The sequence below is a fragment of the Triticum aestivum genome, chromosome 5B, assembly GCF_018294505.1.
Source record: "Triticum aestivum cultivar Chinese Spring chromosome 5B, IWGSC CS RefSeq v2.1, whole genome shotgun sequence".
In the NCBI taxonomy this organism is placed as follows: domain Eukaryota; kingdom Viridiplantae; phylum Streptophyta; class Magnoliopsida; order Poales; family Poaceae; genus Triticum; species Triticum aestivum.
Window position 1 is genome coordinate 688,539,952 of NC_057807.1, and position 7,056 is coordinate 688,547,007.

The 7,056-nt window shown below is 45.1% G+C and overlaps 1 long non-coding RNA gene across 1 annotated transcript; it reads right to left on the minus strand.

Moving 5' to 3' along the window:
- Window positions 1-222: 222 nt before the first annotated feature.
- LOC123117688 (uncharacterized) lies at window positions 223-1,253 on the minus strand. The gene is made up of 3 exons (XR_006457476.1): window positions 1,120-1,253; window positions 843-919; window positions 223-728 (listed from the first exon to the last, which is right to left on the minus strand). It is a non-coding gene; the product is annotated as an uncharacterized lncRNA (long non-coding RNA).
- Between the last annotated feature and the right edge of the window lie 5,803 nt (window positions 1,254-7,056).

The window sequence follows — 7,056 nt, forward strand, 5'->3', positions numbered from 1 at the left end:
AGATGAACTAGCTAGTCGATCTAGCTATATCTATCAGAGTCTGTACATCCCTGATCAGTGTGATGAGAACATAGATGGATTATTAATGGACAATTCTTTTTTTCTCACTGGTCTAACCGAAATAAGGGGCAGTACTCAGTGGCGGACCCAGGATTGGCTGACGCCCCAGGCGAGAAACTAAGGGCTAAAAACGACCAAAAAAAACTCCAGTTTCAAGCCATACAAAAGTCAATCTATGTTGCATATAACTAATAAAAAACCAAACTTAACATTCAATGGCAACATTTGTTCCATGATTGGTCAACTAATAAAGCGAGAAAAATCAAAAGATAATATGTAACATACATAGATGATACAAAAGTATGAAACCAAAGCAAAGGATTGGTTGATCTGAGCCCCCCATGACTACATTTTCAATAGTAGAAGAAGCTAAACCTTCAATCATAAATTTTGAAATGCAAATCAATGCATAATATAGCAGGTAAAACTAGTTAATAACAAATGCAAAATGTGAAAGCTTACGTCAGACGAGGCAAAAGGCCTTTGCGTGTGCGATAACCTTGAAATCGCTTGATGATCTTTCATTCTTCAATGCTAACAAATGCATCTCGCTCAATGTAACATACCATTCTATGATTCATCCAATCATCACTCATTTTGTTCCTCAATCAGGAACATGCTCAATTGCCATGAATCTCTCAATCACCTCCCCTCGTTTGCCGAAATACCTACAGAAGACAAAGGAGCATGATTAATATATAAAAATATAAGAAAATACACCTACAAGGCTGCAATAGCACACACATACAATAGGAGCAAAGGTATTGGCCTCAAACACATACCCATTTACTCCATAGATCAGCAGCAAAACTTGAAAAAAAGAATTCAGTGTCTTGTTTCTTTTACTCATCTTGACTTCCTGTAATATTACATACAAACAAAAATTACTAAATGTCTAAATCAGTTTCCACATCTAAGTTCAAAACCAAGTATATATATGTTTGATCTTATACAGTTCCTTAAGAACTAGTAGAAGTCACCCCAAAAACTTCTAAACTTCACTCGAGGGAAACCAGCTAGATCAGCAGCATAACTAAGAAAAGATGGTGATGGCGCTACCTTGGAAGGACGGTGGAGCCGATCCACTGGACGGAGGAGAGAAGGGACTCCGGTGGCCGGAGATTCCTCGGGCGGCGGCGGGCAGAGGGGGGCCAATCCTAGGGTTCGTCCTGCTCGGGGGCGTCTGGTTCGTGCAGACTGGCTGTGTTCGTGCGGCAGCAAAAGCGGCAGGCATGCCCTGGGCGGCTGGGCCAGTTGGCCTGCCTGGGCTTACAAGTGGGCTGCGCCCCAGGCCGAACCTATTTTATATATATATATGGGCTGAGGAACATTCCCACGCCCCAGGCAATGGCCTGGGCTGCCTGGGGCCCAGATCCGCCCATGGCAGTACTTAATTATGTACTCCCTCTGTTCGGACTGTTCCTAAATAGACTTTTTAGAGATTCCAATGCAGACTACGTACGAAGCAAAAATGAGTGAATCTACACTGTAAAATACGTCTATATACATCCGTATGTATCTCCTATTGAAATCACTAAAAAGTCTTATTTTTAGAAATGGAGGGAGTATGTATTTTGCTCAACGAATTATACCAATATTAATCAGCTTAAATTGTTTTGGAGTTTGCAAGAAAAAAAGCTTAAATTGTTTTGGAAACAGTGACTGATCTTTTTCTTTTTTGCTGGCCTTGTTTGCCAAGACATCAAAGATGAGAAGACGACCACTTCCAGGCAACCTCCAAGGCTTTGCACAGTTTTTTTCTCATCAATTCCAGTTGTGCAAAGCCTAAAACAATAAGTTACATACGAAGAAATCATGTGTGCTAGTCTAGAACATGTATCATAAAGACATCAAAATTCAGAAATTAGATACATGAGGATATCGAGACACGAGAAAGGAAGTTTTGCAGGCTGCCTTACAGCGGTCCTGCCTTCTCAATCTGACTGCTGAGACCGACCATCAGATTTCACACAGTGCATGTTTCCATATACATAAAGTCAATTTTACACCAGGGAATTTGGGAGCTTCACTAGCATATATAGTTACAGCTTAAATATTGAGTATTATTTTTCCTGAAATATGCCATCTCTAACTATTTGATAGCAGCTTCTTATTCATCAAAAACTATCTGCGGCGAGAATTTGCCATCTTGAATTCGTCTAACCACCATTTCTTGCTCATCCTTCTTTCGAAATTTCGAAGGACACTGTGGTGTATCAAGGGCATCACAGTCGTCACATTGCTCGTCTCCATTCAGAACTACCAGCTGCAAGTTGGGAGCTCGCTCTAGCATGGCTCTTATAAATGTAAATTGATGTTCTAGTGACCTAAATCCAGTAAATTCTAGCTCCTTCAAAAGCAAATTTTTGGAGCCATCAATGTGCATTTTCCATTGAGGAGTTCTTCTTTCAGTGTACTGCTGCCTGAAATTGTCCTCCACATCACATGTATGTTCCCATACCTGTATTTATGTGACCAATTCATTACATATGTAGATTTTAAACATCTTTCTTTCAAAAATATGTGAAGAACTACAATAAGCCTTAAATGTTGATAAGGAAAGGAAGGCAATATAATTAAGGAGAAAAGACTTCACCTCAATATGTAATATTTCGATGCATGGTGCCGCCACAAGAAACATTGTCGTCCATAAAAGGTCGAATTCAACAAAGATACCACTTACGGATAACTTTCTTAGCTTACTGAATTCGGGGAGGAGTTGCTTCATTTCAGGTTGAATCCAAAGCTGATCAGAGGATATAAAAAAGAATGTATAATATGCAAGAAGGGTGATGATATTATCAAATAAGAATTATCTATGTTGATTGTCTATCATGGATATAAACACATATACAATCTATCATTGAAAATAATGACAACATAATGAACACAGAAGTAAGAAAGGATGTGAATACTTGGCAGAAATAAACCACTTACATTTTCCCCTTTGAAATCCAATGAGAGAGTATGTATGCAAGTTGTTCCACGTAGAACCTCGCTTAATTTAAACTCGCGTTGACCACATACCGCATCACGTGAGAGTACCAGCTCTCCAAGCAACGGGACAAAACCAAAGGCGGCCCATGGCACACAGTAAGGCAACCAATTATCCCAAATGAACTTCTCTAATTTTGGAAGGCAGACCAATTCAAGTCTCTCAAAAGCACAATTGATGATTTTGAGAACACGGAGTTTTGAATTTGGTGCATCAATCTTAGACAGGGAACCAGCACCAGTATCGCACCAAAAGAGGCTTAGATGCCCAAGTTGCTTGCAGCAATCAAACAGGAGATGGTGCGCATCCAATTTGTCAATGCGTACATTGTATAGGGAGAGCCTTGTGAGGTAATGGAGCACAATAGGGTAGGCACTGAAAAAACCATCTATTTGTCGGGCTCGCTGTTGCATATACTCCTCACCAGAGTTCCTCTCCCAAATATCAAGAATAGCGAGATGTAATTCTTTCAACAAACCACTGTCAACTGCATCATCTACCAGTTGACCGATTTCGCACAAGAAATTCTTGATCAGGTAGATCTTTAGTTTCAAAGTTGAGATGCTGGACTCTCCATGTCGGTTAACGAGGAAGCTCCGAGTTGCCATAGTTAGAAACGTCATTGCTTCATCCATATCCTTCTCCTCGATAGGCTTCGGGTGTGGAACAGATAGGAAATTTTTGGCATCAATGCGGAGCTCTGGCAGCAACCAAGGAAGGCACCTCCACCGTGTAGACAACGCACTCATCCTGGCAGCTGTTCTTAGATCGATTCTCCCCAAGATGGACAGTAAAATGTCATCCGTCAGCATGCTGAGTCGATCTTCTTCCTCTGGTTGCTGCAAAATTATGGATCTATTTAGTTACTGAATGTCTATATTCATCAATTAGGAAGTACTGCAAAACAACAATTGCGAAAACCAGAACAGGTTGTCCACGTGACAAGAATTGTTTGTATCTTTGTGTGTTCCTGAGAAATTCTACAAAGGATAAATCTAGTACGTACGGGAGTTGGACAACAAATTTTGAACAAAGAGGTTCGGCGAACAAGTGATGATAGCGGGAAAGAACAAGGGGCCATGATCATATTCTTACCTTATGAGTGACTCCCCCTGAAACCATCTCGGCAGCGTCGCCGATTATTCCGGAACCAAGTTGAACAGTAGAACGATCCTAGGAGTATGGGTCCGGGGAAGCCGAGAAATCTCATCCAAAGCAGCCGTGATCTAATCGTGATGGTGTGGAGGAGGTCAAGCGCCGCAGTAAGTTTTAGGGTTTTGTTGGGCAATTGCGCTAGTGAGACAAGAGGGGAGAGGTCGCCGGACGAGGCGGCGGCGCTGAAGCAGAGTTCGAGAAGAAGGGGAGGACGCCTTGAGCGCCGAAGCAGAGTTCGAGAAGAAGAGGAGGGAAAGGAGAAGCGAGGTGGGTCCAATTGTTCAATTGCGAGGAGTGTAGGTATGAAAAGCTTTGTACTTGTTGTCCCTCCCTCCCTCCCCCGTGCGGCGGCACCGCCCCGCACCGGGGAGCCCCCGCCCTCCGATCCTCCTACAGCCGTCGCCCCACCTCCGCTCCCCTCCGCCGCCGTCGCCCGGAGCGTCACAGGGCAAAGCCCTTGTGGCGTGGTGGCGGCGGCGGTTTTCTCCTCGGATCCCGATCTGGTTAGCAGGCGGCGCTCCTTTTCGGCCAGATCGGCAGTGGCCTGGAAGTGGTGCGGCGGCGGCAGGGAGGACGACACCAGCAATGACGGATCTAGCCTTGACTCTTGTCGGGCTAATTCGTTGTGCTACCGATCTCAATCGCCGCCGGCGGTGCACTGCTCCTGGACTTGATCTGCAACACGAGGATGTCTGGGGCGTCGGCCCTAGGCTTGGTGGTGGTGGCCTTCTTCTTCGTCGGAGTTGCTCGGCCGGCTAGCTGTGCTCGCATGGTCATGCAGTGACCGGCGGCTTGGCCGGTCGGCGGCGGCGGAACTTGGCCGGTGGCAGCGGCAATGTTCTGTCTGGATCCCGGGGCGGCGGAACTTGGCCGGTGGCAGCGGCAATGTTCTGTCTAGATCCCGGGCGGCGGCCCTGGAGGGTAGTGGCCGGTGAAGCTAGAGCTTCCCGCGGCGGCATGGCGTGTGATACGTCTCCAACGTAGCTATAATTTACGAAGTATTCATGCTATAATATTATCTGTTTTGGATGTTTATGGGCTTTACTAAACACTTTTATATTATTTTTGGGACTAACCTTTTAACCGGAGGACCAGCCCAAATTGTTGTTTTCTTGCCTATTTCAATATTTCGAAGAAAAGGAATATCAAACGGAGTCCAAACGGAATGAAACCTTCAGGAGAGTTATTTTTGGAAGGGAAGCAATCCAGGAGACTTGGAGTAGATGCCAGGGAAGCTTCGAGGAAGCCACGAGGCAGGGAGGCGCGCCCTACCCTCCTAGGCGCGCCCCCACCCTCATGGGCCCCTCGTGGATCCCCAGACCGATTTCTTTCGTCTATATATGTCCATATACCCTAAAAACATCACAGAACAGAATAGATCGGGAGTTCTGCCGCCGCAAGCCTCTGTAGCCACCAAAAACCAATCAGGACCCTATTCTGGCACCCTGCCGGAGGGGGGTATCCATCACCGGTGGCCATCTTCATCATCCCGACGCTCTCCATGACGAGGAGGGAGTAGTTCACCCTCGGGGCTGAGGGTATGTACCAGTAGCTATGTGTTTGATCTCTCTCTCTCTCTGTCTCTCTCTCTCTCTCGTGTTCTTGATTCGGCACGATCTTGATGTATCGTGAGCTTTGCTATTATAGTTGGATCTTATGATGTTTCTCCCCCACTACTCTCTTGTAATGGATTGAGTTTCCCTTTGAAGTTATCTTATCGGATTGAGTCTTTAAGGATTTGAGAACACTTGATGTATGTCTTGCATGTGCTTATCTGTGGTGACAATGGGATATTCACGTGATCTACTTGATGTATGTTTTGGTGTTCAGCTTGCGGGTTCCGTGACCTCGTGAACTTATGCATAGGGTTGGCACATGTTTTCGTCTTGACTCTCTGGTAGAAACTTTGGGGCACTCTTTGAAGTACTTTGTGTTGGATTGAATAGATGAATCTAAGATTGTGTGATGCATATCGTATAATCATACTCACGGATACTTGAGGTAACATTGGAGTATCTAGGTGACATTAGGGTTTTTGTTGATATGTGTCTTAAGGCGTTACTCTAGTACGAACTCTATGATACATCGAACGGAAAGAATAGCTTCGTGTTATTTTACTACGGACTCTTGAATAGATCGATCAGAAAGGATAACTTTGAGGTGGTTTCTGATATGTCCATTTTGTATCATGCTTTTATATAGATATTTATTGCATTATGGGATGTTATTACACAATATGTCACAATACTTATGCCTATTCTCTCTTATTTTACAAGGTTTACATAAAGAGGGAGAATGCTGGCAGCTGGAATTCTGGGCTAGAAAAGGAGCAAATATTAGAGACCTATTCTGCACAACTCCAAAAGTCCTGAAACTCCACGGAAGTTATTTTTGGAAATAATAAAAAATACTAAGCGAAGAAAATATCAGAGGGGGCCCACACCCTGGCCACGAGGGTGGGGGCGCGCCCTACCCCCCTGGGCGCGCCCCTGCCTCGTGGGCCCCCTGTTGGCCCTCCGGTGCCCATCTTCTCCTATATGAAGTCTTTCGTCCGAGAAAAAATCATAAGCAAACTTTCGGGACGAGACTCCGCCTCCACGAGGCGGAACCTTGGTGGAACCAATCTAGGGCTCTGGCGGAGCCGTTCTGCCGGGGACACTTCCCTCCGGGAGGGGGAAATCATCGCCATTGTCATCACCAACGCTCCTCTCATCGGGAGGGGGCCAATCTCTATCAACATCTTCACCAGCACCATCTCCTCTAAAACCCTAGTTCATCTCTTGTATCCAATCTTTGTCTCCAAGTCTGAGATTGGTACCTGTAGGTTGCTATTACTGTTGATTACT